The 14599-nt window shown below is 41.9% G+C and overlaps 1 pseudogene across 1 annotated transcript; it reads left to right on the top strand.

Moving 5' to 3' along the window:
* The first annotated feature begins 9261 nt into the window (after positions 1 to 9261).
* LOC309615095 (calreticulin pseudogene) lies at positions 9262 to 12924 on the top strand (annotated as a pseudogene). Its single transcript has one exon. The product of its transcript is annotated as a calreticulin pseudogene (transcript).
* The last annotated feature ends 1675 nt before the right edge of the window (positions 12925 to 14599 follow it).

Raw genomic sequence — 14599 nt, 5'->3', positions numbered from 1 at the left:
TTCCAGGCTTCTGGTGCCTGAGAAAGACCTGAGAAGCCAGAAGGAGGGGTGGGGAGAGCCTGGTAGTCGAAACCCAGAAACCCAGCTCTAATCCTGACTCAGCCAACAACGAACTCAGCGCCTTGGAAATAACAATAACAACAACAACAATAATAATAATTTGTGTGTGTTTCCCTCCAGGTGCCAGAGCAAAACAGGCGTGTAGATCAAATGGGGGTGAGAGATGACAAGTGTACCTCCAGCTACAGAGATCGGGAATGACTTCCTAGCAGGGTGGCATTTGGGAGAACAAGGAAGCCCGGATCCTGGGAGGAGAGGCTGCGGAGGCTGAAACTGAGGCGCATCTCCTCTTTCTGTTCTGTTTAGTTTATACGTTCTTCCTGCCGGGAACTTTCTGCAGCGGTGAGCTAACTCTTCTCTATTCTGAGATATAAAGTTAGTTCCAAACTTTAATGCTTGATTATTTACACTTCCTGTTACTACATTTATCACTCTCAAGAACGTGTGCGATGGTTTACGACTATGATGCTTTGGTCCCTTCAACACGACAGGGAATTTGTTTGATACTTTCTTTTGTTCCCTGCTAGCCCGCCATATGATCTCTGGATTGGAAGGAACCCTGAAGATTATTCTAGCCAGACCCCCGTCCTCTTTTCTCCCCCAGACACCTCTGCAAGACTGGTGTGCATGCCGTCTGCCTCTTTATTGTGTGCAAAACAGGATGTTAAAAACGGGTTCTTTCTGTTTCGATATCGGCTGATACCCCAAGACAATAAGAGCCAGCTGCTTCCTGTTTCAAAGTGAGGGTAAGACCATCAAGACTTGGGGAGAACGTAGTCAGGTTTTAAGAGCCCAACCCATCCACCTCCGGAAACTTGAAGAAGTTGGAAAGGCAGAGAGAGGGGTTGTTGTCAGATGAGGATTTGGGGAGAGAGTTGTCAAGTCTAGACGTCCATGCTCCCCACTGGGGAGGGGCTCCGTCATCTCACTGAAAGTCGAGGCAAAGGGCCTGCAGTGACCTCTTGGAAGGCTGGATGCGTGTTCCTAGAACATGAGGGACTTGGTAGACTGGTGTCTGACTCACCCTGAGAAATCTAAAGGGCCGTGGCCGGCTAGCTGCTCTGAGGGCAGAGTGAGCACAGGTTGTGATGGTTGCCTGCTCTCCCCAAGTTGTCATGGCCAAGGATGTGGGGAAGTTTCCTGTGAACCAGAGCTGGCCCCTCAGGAGGTGTGCCGCCGGATGGTGGGAGATGAAGAAGTCATGTAGGAACCAACAGAAGACACACAACTCCCAGTCAAGCAAACTACAGGTGCCCACCAGGAACAGAGCAGGACTGGTTGCAAAGAACCCAGGAAGGAACATTCGAGATCAATCAGCTGTCAGACCCCAAGGGATAGAACAACGCCAATCCAGTAAGTCTTTTCCAGCCCCTTTCCTCCTCTCTCCCCCTTCCCAATTCTGGAGGAAGCAGAGGAAGCTCAGGGGAGATGGGAGGAAAACAGAAGCGCCAAGTGAAGAAAAAGAGACACAACAGCCCACAGCCCTTCTCACTCCGGGGGCCAGCTGAGCTGGGGGAGGGAAATTGTCATCGAAGATTGAGGGGTTGAATCTTTACACTGGAGTGGACCTATTAATTACTAAATAGAGCCTGGGTTTTTGTGAAAGAAGTAACTGGATGACTGTTTCACAGATAAGAGTGACAAAGTGAAAAGAAGTCCAATTTTATCAAAGAGCAAGATAATAACTACAGAAAAGCTTGACAGGACAGTGGGAGACTAAGGATACAATTCATTTCCACTGCATCCTAGGAGTCCCTACTAGTTCACTATGATAGTGACACGCACACACATTTTCAGAAATCAGGATCATACTCTGTATGGCATTCCAATCTTTTTTTCTCAAAGAATAATGTATTATGAAGTTTTTCCCCTGGAAGAAAATACTCATCTACAAGTTGAACATTCCACCATATGGACACGCCGTCACTTATTTATCCAATATCTATCCAATGTTTGCTCTTGCAAATCACTCTAAAATCAAATATACTATGCATAAATCTTTGTGTACGTATTTGATTCCTTGCTAAGGATAAATTCCAAGAGTGGAATTGCTAGATTAATGGGTAGAAATTTTCAAGATTTTTTCTCTTGCTCATCAAAGAGGCATGGGGTCTAGAAACATATTTTTAGGAAGTGAATTGAGTTGTCCAGACCAGCCCTGCAGTGGCTGAGAATTTCCTACAAGCTAAATAGCTTCTCCCATGGGAGGGAAGCTACTATTGAGGAGGTTCTTCTCATGCACAGGTATGTAAGGGAAGTGAGCATCACACCTGAACAAGCCCACTATAAAACATAGAGAGAGTGAGAGAGAGAAACTCTTCACATAACTCTTGTAGAGTGCCTACATTCCTGAGTCCCTCGCAGGATTGACTTCTTGGGGAGGCAGTATGAAGCATGGTCAAGAGCACTGATTCTGGAGTTAGACAGGTCAGCCTTGCCTCTTCCACATTCTAAATGTGTTCTTGAAGCACGTGTTACTTCACCTCTCTATCCTGTTTCCTCATTTGTGAACTCTCTGTTATGGCTGTACTGTGTCTCCCAAAATTCATATGTTGAAGTCTAAACCCTCAGTGCCTCAGAATGTGACTGTATGTGGAGCATTAGTTTTTAAAGAGGTAATGAAGTTAAAATCAGGTCATTAGAGTGGGCCCTCATCCCATATGACCACAGTCCTTATAAGAAGAGAAGCTTAGGATACAGACACCGGAAGAGGGAGGACCACCTGAGCAGACGCCATCTCCAAGCCAAGGGGAGAGGTCTTAGAAGAAACCATCCCTGCTGACACCATGATCTCAGACTTCCAGCCTCCAGAAGGGTAAGAAAATAAATTTCTGTTGTGTAAGCCACTCTAGTCTGTGGTACTTTGTGATGGCAGCCCTAGCTAACTAATAACTTTTCCAAATTAGATTAATTCCTGAAAGTGCTTAATAAAATGTCTGGAATTCAGTAATTGCTTGATAAATGGTGTCATTTGTTGTCATCTTCTGTGCTTATCTTTAACAGAAAAACTGAAGCCAGGTCAGCTAAATCAGTGGTTCTCAGCTGGGAGTGATTTTTGCCACCCAAGAGATATTTGGCAGTGTCTGGAGATATCTTTGGTTGTCACAAATTAGGGGGAAGGGTGCCACCAGAATCTAGTGATTAGGGATGCTTCTAAACTATGCACAGAACAGCCCACACACACATAACAAAATATCAGTATTGCAGAGGTTGAGAAGCCCTGAGCTAAACCAACACTGGCATTCACCTGAAAGCCAGCGCTTACATCCCAATGAGCCCCACATCCCTGTTTTGTGAAATGCCACTTTTGTGAGGCATTTCCCTCCCACTATCTACAAGGCCAGCTGGTATACCAACAGGTAGGCTTGGCCATGTCCCCTGTCTAGCACTCACAGTGTGAAATGATAGACAGGAATCTAATTACCAGGTGTATTAGTAGGCTTTTACTACAATAATGCTGACTAATGAACAATTACAAATCTGTGAGGCAAACAAAATAAGCATTTACTTGTTTCTCATGGCTTTGAGGGATGGCTGGGATAGTTAGCTTCAAGCTGTGGGTCAAGCTCAGGTCTGCCCCATGCATTTTATTCTGGAGCCTGGGCTGAAGGAACACCAAGAAATGGGCATGTTCTTCCCATGATGGAAGATCCCAGTGGGACAAGCAGAAACAATGATGTCTTCTAAGGCTCAGAAGTGACACATGGCCACTTCAGCCCACATTCCATGGCCCAAAACCCATTTGTGGCTCTCTGTTAGCTAGAGGATAAAGTCTAAATGCCTTAGACTGCCTTCAGTCCTGTTTTGGAACCAAATAGACTATAACAGATAAACATCTGTTTAAGACTTTAGCAGAACACAAAAGGGTCTCATTGTCCACCTCTGCCATCTCTTCAGCTCTACTGTGGCTGGACTTGCAGTTCCCAAATGGGTCCTTCACACTATTTCACACCAACAGGACTCTGCAGATGCTGCCACCTTGAAATGTCTTTTCCCCATCTGCTCTTGAAGAATTCCTCTCATTCTCTAAGTCCCAGTTCATGTGTCTCCTTTTCTGCAAAGCTCCCCAACCCAACCAGAGCTAAATTTTTGCTTTAGTTATCACTGTAAAGAGAAAATGATCTGTAAGATCACTTCTCATATGCCATTGCCCTTATCTCTGAACAATTAAGGAGCACTCTGAGGACAAAAACAGTGTCCTATTCATGCTCAGGTCCCCAGTACCTAAGTACTAATATTTGTTGAATTATTGAGTCAGTAAATGAATGAATGATTCAGTAAACAAATGACAGAATTTTGTGTTCCATTTCAGGTATGTAACTACTTCTCCTTAGTTTACTCAGACAACCAGTTGCCTCCCAAAAGCCATTCTCCTGTCCTTCCTTATGAACTAAAGCCTAAATTTTAAACTGAGAACATTATCATTCATTTCTTAACCTTCTTTGCAGCAAGGTGTGTCCATGAAATTAAGTTCTAGACAATAATATATAAGCAGAAATGTTGTATGGAACATTCTGAGTGGCATCTTAACAGAGACAGGACAGACCTCTTCCATTCCTCCTTCCCACTGCCTAGAATCCAGATATAATGGCAGAAGCTTTAGCAGCCATCTTGGACCATGAGGATGGTAGGTGCACATGACAGAGCAGAAAGATAGAAAGCTTGTAGGTCTCTAATTCATGGAGCTTCCTTAGCAGCCCCACACTACTTACCCTCAAAATTACATTACATGAGACAATAAACCCTTGTATGTTTTAGCCACTGTATTTGAGCCTCTTTTTTACAAACAAACAATTCTAAAGTGTACTTCAAGGTCTCCCTGAGTCCTCACTAGGTGAACACATCTTCCTCTCAATGTGTTATACATTCACTTTCCTATCAGTGGTTTTGGCATTCCCTACACAGTCTTTTAAGGACTGGAGGGGACCCCAAATAGCCAAATAATCTTGAGAAAGAAGAATGGAGCTGGAGGAATCATGCTCCCTGACTTCAGATTATAATACAAAGCTACAGTAGTCAAAACAGTATGGTACTGGCACAAAAAAACAGACAGATAGAGCAATGGGACAGGATAGAAAACACAAAAATAGGGGGGACCTTCAAGATGGTGGAGGATTAAGCCATGGAGATCACCTTCCTCCCCACAAATACATCAAAAATACATCTACATGTGGAACAACTCCTACGGAACACCTACTGAATATTGGCAGAAGACCTCAGACTTCCCAAAAGGGAACAGACACCCTCAGGTGACCTACATACAGAGGCAGGGCCAAATCTAAAGCTGAACCCCAGGAGCTGTGCGAATAAAGAAGAGAAAGGGAAATCTCTCCCAGCAGCCTCAAGAGCAGAGGATTAAATCTCCACAATCAACTTGATGTAACCTGTATCTGTGGAATACCTGAATAGACAATGAATCATCCCAAAATTGAGGTGGTGGACTTTGGGAGCAACTGTAGACTTGGGGTTTGCTTTCTGCTTCTAATTTGTTTCTGGTTTTATGTTTACCTTAGTTTAGTACTTAGAGCTTATTATCATTGGTAGATTTGTTTATTGATTTGGTTGCTCTCTTCCTTTTTTTTAATATATATATATATTTTTCCTTTTTCTCTTTTTGTGAGTGTGTATGTGTTTGCATCTTTGTGTGATTTTGTCTGTATACCTTTGCTTTTACCATTTGTCCTAGGGTTCTGTCTGTACATTTGTCTTCTGGGGTTTTGGGCGGGGGGGGGGTTTGTTTTGGTTTTTTTAGTATAGTTTTCAGCTCTTGTTATCATTGGTGGATTTGTTCATTGATTTCATTGCTCTCTTCTTTCTATTTTTTTTATTACTTTTTTATTTTTAATAAAATACTTTTTAATTTTTAATTTTAATAACTTTTTTATTTTATTATTTCTTTTTTTTTTTTTCTCCCTTTTCTTCTGAGCCATGTGGCTGACAGGGTCTTGGTGCTCCAGCCAGGTATCAGGCCTGAGCCTCTTTGGTTGGAGAGCCAAGTTCAGGACATTGGTCCAACAGAGACCTCCTGGCCACACGTAATATCAAATGGTGCAAGCTCTCCCAGGGATCTCCATCTCAACACTAAGACCCAGCTCCACTCAACAACCAACAAGCTACAGTGCTGGACAACCCATGTCAAACAACTAGCAGGACAGGAACAGAACCCCACCCATTAGCAGAGAGGCTGCCTAAAGTCATAATAAGTTCACAGATACCCCAAAACACACCACTGGATGTGGTACTCCCCACCAGAAAGACAAGATCCAGCCTCATCCACCAGAACACAGGCACCAGTCCCCTCCACCAGGAAGCCTACACAACCCACTGAACCAATCTTACCCACTGGGGGCAGACACCAAAAACAATGGGAACTACGAACCTGCAGTCTGTGAAAAGGAGACCTCAAAGGCAGTAAGTTAAGCAAAATGAGAAGACAGAGAAATACACAGAAGATGAAGGAGCAAAGTAAAAACCCACCAGACCAAACAAATGAAGAGGAAATAGGTAGTCTACCTGAAAAAGAATTCAGAGTAATGATAGTAAAGATGATCCAAAATCTTGGAAATAGAATGGAGAAAATACCAGAAATGTTTAATAAGGACCTAGAAGAACTAAAGAGCAAACAAGCAATGATGAACAACAAAATAAATGAAATTTAAAATTCTCTAGAAGGAATCAATAGCAGAATAACTGAGGCAGAAGAACAATAAGTGACCTGGAGGATAAAATACTGGAAATAACTACCACAGAGCAGAATAAAGAAAAAAGAATGAAAAGAATTGAGGACAGTCTCAGAGGCCACTGCAACAACATTAAATGCAACAATATTTGAATTATAGGGGTCCCAGAAGAAGACAAAAAGAAAGGGACTGAGAAAATATTTGAAGACATTATAGTTGAAAACTTCCCTAACATGGGAAAGAAAATAAGTCAATCAAGTCCAGGAAGCTCAGACACTCCCATACAGGATAAGTCCAAGGAGAAGCATGCCAAGACACATATTAATCAAACTATCAACAATTAAATACAAAGAAGAAATATTAAAAGCAGCAAGGGAAGAGCAACAAATAACATACAGGGGAATCAGCATAAGGTTAACAGATGATTTCTCAGCAGAAACTCTACAAGCCAGAAGGGTGTGGCAGGACATATTTAAAGTGATGAAAGGGAAAAATTTACAACCAAGATTACTCTACCCAGCAAGGATCCCATTTAGATTCGGCAGAGAAATTAAGACCTTTACAGACAAGCAAAAGCTAAGAGAATTCAGCACCACCAAACCAGCTTTACAACAAATGCTAAAGGAATTTCTCTAGACAGGAAACACAAGAGAAGGAAAAGACCTAAAATAACAGACCCAAAACAATTAAGAAAATGGTAATAGGAACATACATGTCGATAATTACCCTGAAGGTAAATGGATTAAATGCTCCAACCAAAAGACATAGACTGACTGAATAGATACAAAAACAAGACTCGTATATATGCTGTCTGCAAGAGACCCACTTCAGACCTAGGGACACATACAGACTGAAAGTGAGGGGATGGCAAAAGATATTACATGCAATGGAAATTACAAAAAAGCTGAGTAGCAATTCTCGTATCAGACAAAATAAGCTTTAAAATAAAGACTATTACAAGAGACAAAGAAGGACACTATATAATGATCAAGGGATCAATCCAAGAAGAAGATATAACAATTGTAAATATTTATGCGCCCAACATAGGAGCACCTCAATACATAAGGCAAATGTTGACAGCCATAAAAGGGGAAATCAACAGTAACACAATCATAGTAGTGGACTTTAACACCCCACTTTTACCAATGGACAGATCATCCAAAATGAAAATAAATAAGGAAACACAAGCTTTAAATGATACATTAAACAAGATGGACTTAATTGATATTTATAGGACATTCCATCCAAAAACAACAGAATACACTTTCTTCTTACTTGCTCATGGAACATTCTCCAGGATAGATCATATCCTGGGTCACAAATCAAGCCTTGATAAATTTAAGAAAATTGAAATCGTATCAAGTATCTTTTCCAACCACAATGCTATGAGACTAGATATCAATTACAGGAAAAAAATCTGTAAAAAATACAAATGCATGGAGGCTAAACAATACACTACTAAATAACAAACACATCGCTGAAGAAATCAAAGAGGAAATCAAAAAATACCTAGAAACAAATGACAATGAAAACACGATGACCCAAAACTTACGGGATGCAGCAAAAGCAGTTCTAAGAGGGAAGTTTGTAGCAATACAATCCTACCTCAAGAAACAAGAAACATCTCAAATAAACAACGTAACCTTACACCTAAAGCAATTAGAGAAAGAAGAACAGAAAAACCCCAAAGTTAGCAGAAGGAAAGAAATCATAAAGATCATATCAGAAACAAATGAAAAAGAAATGAAGGAAACGATAACAAAGATCAATAAAACTAAAAGCTTGTTCTTTGAGAAGATAAACAAAATTGATAAACCATTAACCAGACTTATCAAGAAAAAAGGGAGAAGACTCAAATCAATAGAATTAGAAATGAAAAAGGAGACGTAATAACTGACAGTGCAGAAATACAAAGGATCATGAGAGATTACTACAAGCAACTATCGGCCAATAAAATAGACAACCTGGAAGAAATGGACAAATTCTTAGAAAAGCACAACCTTCTAAGACTGAACCAGGAAGAAATAGAGAATATAAACAGATCAATCACAAGCACTGAAATTGCAACTGTGATTAAAAATCTTCCAACAAACAAAAGCCCAGGACCAGATGGCTTCACAGGCAAATTCTATCAAACATTTAGAGAAGAGCTATCACCTATCCTTCTCAAACTCTTCCAAAATAGAGCAGAGGGAGGAACACTCCCAAACTCATTCTACTAGGCCACCATCACCCTGATACCAAAACCAGACAAAGATGTCACAAACAAAGAAAATTACAGGCCAATATCACTGATGAACATAGATGCAAAAATCCTCAACAAAATACTAGCAAACAGAATCCAACAGCACATTAAAAGGATCATACACCATGATCAAGTGGGGTGTATCCCAGGAATGCAAGGATTCTTCAATATACACAAATCAATCAGTGTGATAAACCATAGTAACAAATTGAGGGATAAAAACCATATGATCATCTCAATAGATGCAGAAAAAGCTTTCGACAAAATTCAACACCGATTTATGATAAAAACCCTCCAGAAAGTAGGCATAGAGGGAACTTACCTCAACATAATAAAGGCCAGTTCCTACTGCAGAGCTACTGCTAGAAAAGCGACTTAAAGTGTCCGCGCGCCACAGCCCCCTCGGCCCGCCATGCTGCTGCTCTGCCTTCTTGGCCTGGCCACCGCTGAACCCGCCATTTATTTCAAGGAGCAGTTGACAGAGACGGGTGGACTGAGCGCTGGATCAAATACAAACACAAACCAGATTTTGGCAAATTCGTTCTCAGTTCTGGCAAGTTCTATGGTGACCAGGAGAAAGATAAAGGACTGCAGACAAGCCAGGGTACCAGGTTTTACACTCTGTCGGCCAGATTCGAGCCCTTCAGCATAAGGGTCATACACCGGTGGTACAGTTCACCATGAAACGCGAACGGAACATCGAACATGGGGGCAGCTACGTGAAGCTATTTCCAGATGGTCTGGACCAGAGAGATATGCGTGGAGACTCCGAATACAACATCATGTTTGGCCCGGACACCTGTGGCCCTGGCACCAAGAAGGTTCAGGTCATCTTCAACTACAAGGGCAAGAACGTGCTGGTCAACAAGGATATCCGTTGCAAAAATGATGAATTCACACACCTTTACATGCTGATTGTGTGGCCTGATAATACCTATGAGGCAAAGGTTGACAACAACCAGGTGGAGTCAGGCTCCTTGGAGGACGATTGGGATTTCTTGCCCCCCAAGAAGATAAAGGATCCTGATGCTGCAAAGCCTGAAGACTCGGACGAGTGAGCCAAGACTGATGACCCTACAGACTCCAAGCCTGAGGACTGGGACAAGCCTGAGCACATTCCTGACCCTGATGCTAAGAAGCCCGAGGACTGGGATGAAGAGACGGATGGAGAATGGGAACCAACAGTGATTCAGAACCCAGAGCACAAGGGTGAGTGGAAGCCCCGGCAGACTGACAACCCAGATTACAAGGGCATTTGGATCCACCCAGAGATCGACAACCCTGAGTATTCCCGATAGCAACATCTACGCCTATGAAAACTTTGCTGTACTGGGCTTGGATCTCTGGCAGGTCAAGTCTGGCACCATCTTTGACAACTTCCTCATCACCAACAATGAAGCGTATGCTGAGGAGTTTGACAGTGAGACATGGGGTGTTACGAAGGCAGCAGAAAAACAAATGAAGGACAAGCAAGACGAAGAGCAGAGGCTAAAGGAGGAGGAGGAGAAGAAGCGCAAGGAAGATGAGGAGGATGAGGATGACGATGAGGAGGACGAGGCTGAGAAAGTGGAGGAGGAGGAGGAAGATGCTGCCGCTGGCCAGGCCAAGGATGAGCTGCAGGGGCCACAGCACCGCCTCCAGGGCTGGACTGAGGCCTGAGTGCTCCAGCCACAGAGCCAGCCATGCGTCATGCAAAATAATGTCTCTATGAGACTGGAGAACTTTCATTTTTTTCCAGGTGGGTTCCAATTTGGGGTGGATTTTGTTTTGTTTCCCGCCCTACATTTTTTTGGTTTGTTTGTTCTTTTTAACTGATGTTTTGTCTCTGATTCCCCTTCAGTCCTCACCCTTGGCCTTCACCTTTCTTGATTTGACATCTTTGCTTTCTGCTGTCCCCTTATCTCCCCAGATCCCTTAGTTCCCCTCCAACTTGGGGACTCGGCGTGGGGTGTGGTGTGGAGGAGATGCCCCAGGCCCCAGGTTCCATCTGCTCTCCTTCCTGGATCCCACAGGGGGGTAGGAGAAGAGGATGACATCACCAGCCCCCCAGCACTGAGAAAGAATGGGGCTCCTAAGGCCTGAGCTCTGACTTTCCTCTCTCCTTTCTCCCCTGCCCCCAGGACTGGGCCACTTCTGAGTGGGGCAGCAGGTTCTAGCTAGGCTCGTACTGAGAATGTAAGAACTACAAACGAAATTTCTATTAAATTAAGTTTTGTGTCTTCAAAAAATAAAATAAAAATAAAAACATAATAAAGGCCATATATGACAAACCCACAGGCAACATCGTTCTCATTGGTGAAAAACTGAAACCATTTCCACTAAGATCAGGAACAAGACAAGATTGCCCACTCTCACCACTATTATTCAACATAGTATTGGAAGTTTTAGCCACAGCAATCAGAGAAGAAAAAGAAATAAAAGGAATCCAAATCGGAAAAGAAGTAAAACTGTCACTGTTTGCAGATGACATGATACTATACATAGAGAATCCTAAAGATGTTACCAGAAAACTACTAGAGCTAATCAATGAATTTGGTAAAGTAGCAGGATACAAAATTATGCACAGAAATCTCTTGCATTCCTATACACTAATGATGACAAATCTGAAAGAGAAATTAAGGAAACACTCCCATTTATCATTGCAACAAAAAGAATAAAATACCTAGGTATAAAACTACCTAAGGAGACAAAAGACCTGTATGCAGAAAACTATAAGACACTGATGAAAGAAATTAAAGATGATACAAACAGATGGAGAGATATACCATGTTCTTGGATTGGAAGAATCAACACTGTGAAAATGAGTATACTACCCAAAGCAATCAACAGATTCCATGCAATCCCTATCAAACTACCAATGGCATTTTTCACAGAACTAGAACAAAAAATTTCACAATTTGTATGGAAACACAAAAGACCCCGAATAACCAAAGCAATCTTGAGAAAGAAAAACAGAGCTGGAGGAATCAGGCGCCTGGACTTCAGACTATACTACAAAGCTACAGTAATCAAGACAGTATGGTACTGGCACAAAAACAGCAATATAGATCAATGGGACAGGAGAGAAAGCCCAGAGATAAACCCACACACATATGGTCATCTTATCTTTGATAAAGGAGGTAAGAATATACAGTGGAGAGAAGACAGCCTCTTCAATAAGTGGTGCTGGGAAAACTGGACAGCTACATGTAAAAAGAATGAAATTAGAACACTCCCTAACACCATACACAAAAATAAACTCAAAATGGGTTAAAGACCTAAATGTAAGGCCAGACACTATAAAACTCTTCGAGGAAAACATAGGCAGAACACTCTATGACATAAATCACAGCAAGATACTTTTTGACCCACCTCCCAGAGAAATGGAAATAAAAACAAAAATAAACAAATGGACCTAATGAAACTTAAAAGCTTTTGCACAGCAAAGGAAACCATAAACAAGATGAAAAGACAACACTCAGAATGGGAGAAAATATTTGCAAATGAAGCAACTGACAAAGGATTAATCTCCAAAATTTACAAGCAGCTCATGCAGCTCAATAACAAAAAAACAAACAACCCAATCCAAAAATGGGCAGAAGACCTAATAGACATTTCTCCAAAGAAGTTATACAGATTGCCAACAAACACATGAAAGAATGCTCAACATCATTAATCATTAGAGAAATGCAAATCAAAACTACAATGAGATACCATCTCACACCGGTCAGAATGGCCATCATCAAAAAATCTACAAACAATAAGTGCTGGAGAGGGTGTGGAGAAAAGGGAACACTCTTGCACTGTTGGTGGGAATGTAAGTTGATACAGCCACTATGGAGAACAGTATGGAGGTTCCTTAAAAAACTAAAAATAGAACTACCATATGACCCAGCAATCCCACTACTGAGCATATACCCTGAGAAACCATAATTCAAAAAGAGTCATGTACCAAAATGTTCATTGCAGCTCTATTTACAATAGCCAGGACATGGAAGCAACCTAAGTGGCACATATATACAATGGAATATTACTCAGCCATAAAAAGAAACGAAATTGAGTTTTTTGTAGTGAGGTGGATGGAGTTAGAGTCTCATACAGAGTGAAGTAAGTCAGAAAGGGAAAAACAAATACAGTATGCTAACACATATATATGGAATCTAAGGAAAAAAAAAAAAAGGTCATGAAGAACCTAGTGGCAATATGGGAATAAAGACACAGACCTAATAGAGAATGGACTTGAGGGTATGGGGAGGGGGAAGGGCAAGCTGTGACAAAGTGAGAGAGTGGCATGGACATACATACACTACTAAATGTAAAATAGCTAGCTAGTGGGAAGCAGCCGCATAGTACAGGGAGATCAGCTCGGTGCTTTGTGACCACCTAGAGGGGTGGGATAGGGAGGGTGGGAGGGACGGAGATGCAAGAGGGAAGAGATATGGGAAGATATGTATATGTATAACTGATTCACTTTGTTATAAAGCAGAAACTAACACACCATTGTAAAGCAATTATACTCCAATAAAGATGTTAAAAAAAAAAGATGTGGCACATATATATAATGGAATATTACTCAGCCATAAAAAGAAACGTAATTGAGTTATTTGTAGTGAGGTAGATGGATCTAGAGTCTGTCACACAGAGTGAAGTAAGTCAGAAAGTGGAAAACAAATATGGTATGCTAACACATATATATGGAATCTATAAAAAAAAAAAAATGGTTCTGAAGTACCTAGGAGCAAGACAGGAATAAAGACGCAGATGTAGAGAATGGACTTGAGGACACTGGGAGGGGGAAGGGTAAGCTGGGACGAAGTGAGAGAGTGGCATGGACATATATACACTACCAAATATAAAACAGATAGCTAGTGGGAAGCATCCGCATAGCACAGGGAGATCAGCTCGCTGCTTTGTGACCACCTAGAGGGGTGGGATAGGCAGGGTGGGAGGGAGACGCAAGAGGGAGGAGATATGGGAATATATGTATATGTATAGCTGATTCACTTTGTTATATAGCAGAAACTAACACACCACTGTAAAACAATTATACCTAATAAAGATGTTTAAAAAATAAATTAAAAAATGAAAGCACAAAAATAACCCATACAATTAGGGTCAATTAATCTACACCAAAGGAGGCAAGAATATACAATGGAGAAAAGACAGTCTCCTCAATAAGTGGTGCTGGGAAAACTGGACAGCTACACGTAAAAGAATGAAATTAAAACATTCTCTAACACCATATACAAAAATAAACTCAAGGGCTTCCCTGGTGGCGCAGTGGTTGAGAATCTGCCTGCTAATGCAGGGGACACGGGTTCGAGCCCTGGTCTGGGAAGATCCCACATGCCACGGAGCAGCTGGGCCCGTGAGCCACAACTACTGAGCCTGCGCGTCTGGAGCCTGTGCCCCGCAACGGGAGGGGCCGCGATAGTGAAAGGCCCGCGCACCGCGATGAAGAGCGGTCCCCGCACCGCGATGAAGAGTGGCCCCCACTTGCCGTAACTAGAGAAAGCCCTCGCACGAACCGAAGACCCAACACAGCCAAAAATAAATAAATAAAGTAGCTATAAAATTAAAAAAAAATAAAAATAAAAAATAAACTCAAAATGGATTCAAGACCTAAATGTAAGAC

Source organism: Balaenoptera borealis (genome assembly GCF_965194805.1).
Source record: "Balaenoptera borealis genome assembly, chromosome: 17".
In the NCBI taxonomy this organism is placed as follows: domain Eukaryota; kingdom Metazoa; phylum Chordata; class Mammalia; order Artiodactyla; family Balaenopteridae; genus Balaenoptera; species Balaenoptera borealis.
This window is presented reverse-complemented; position numbering and strand designations above follow the sequence as displayed.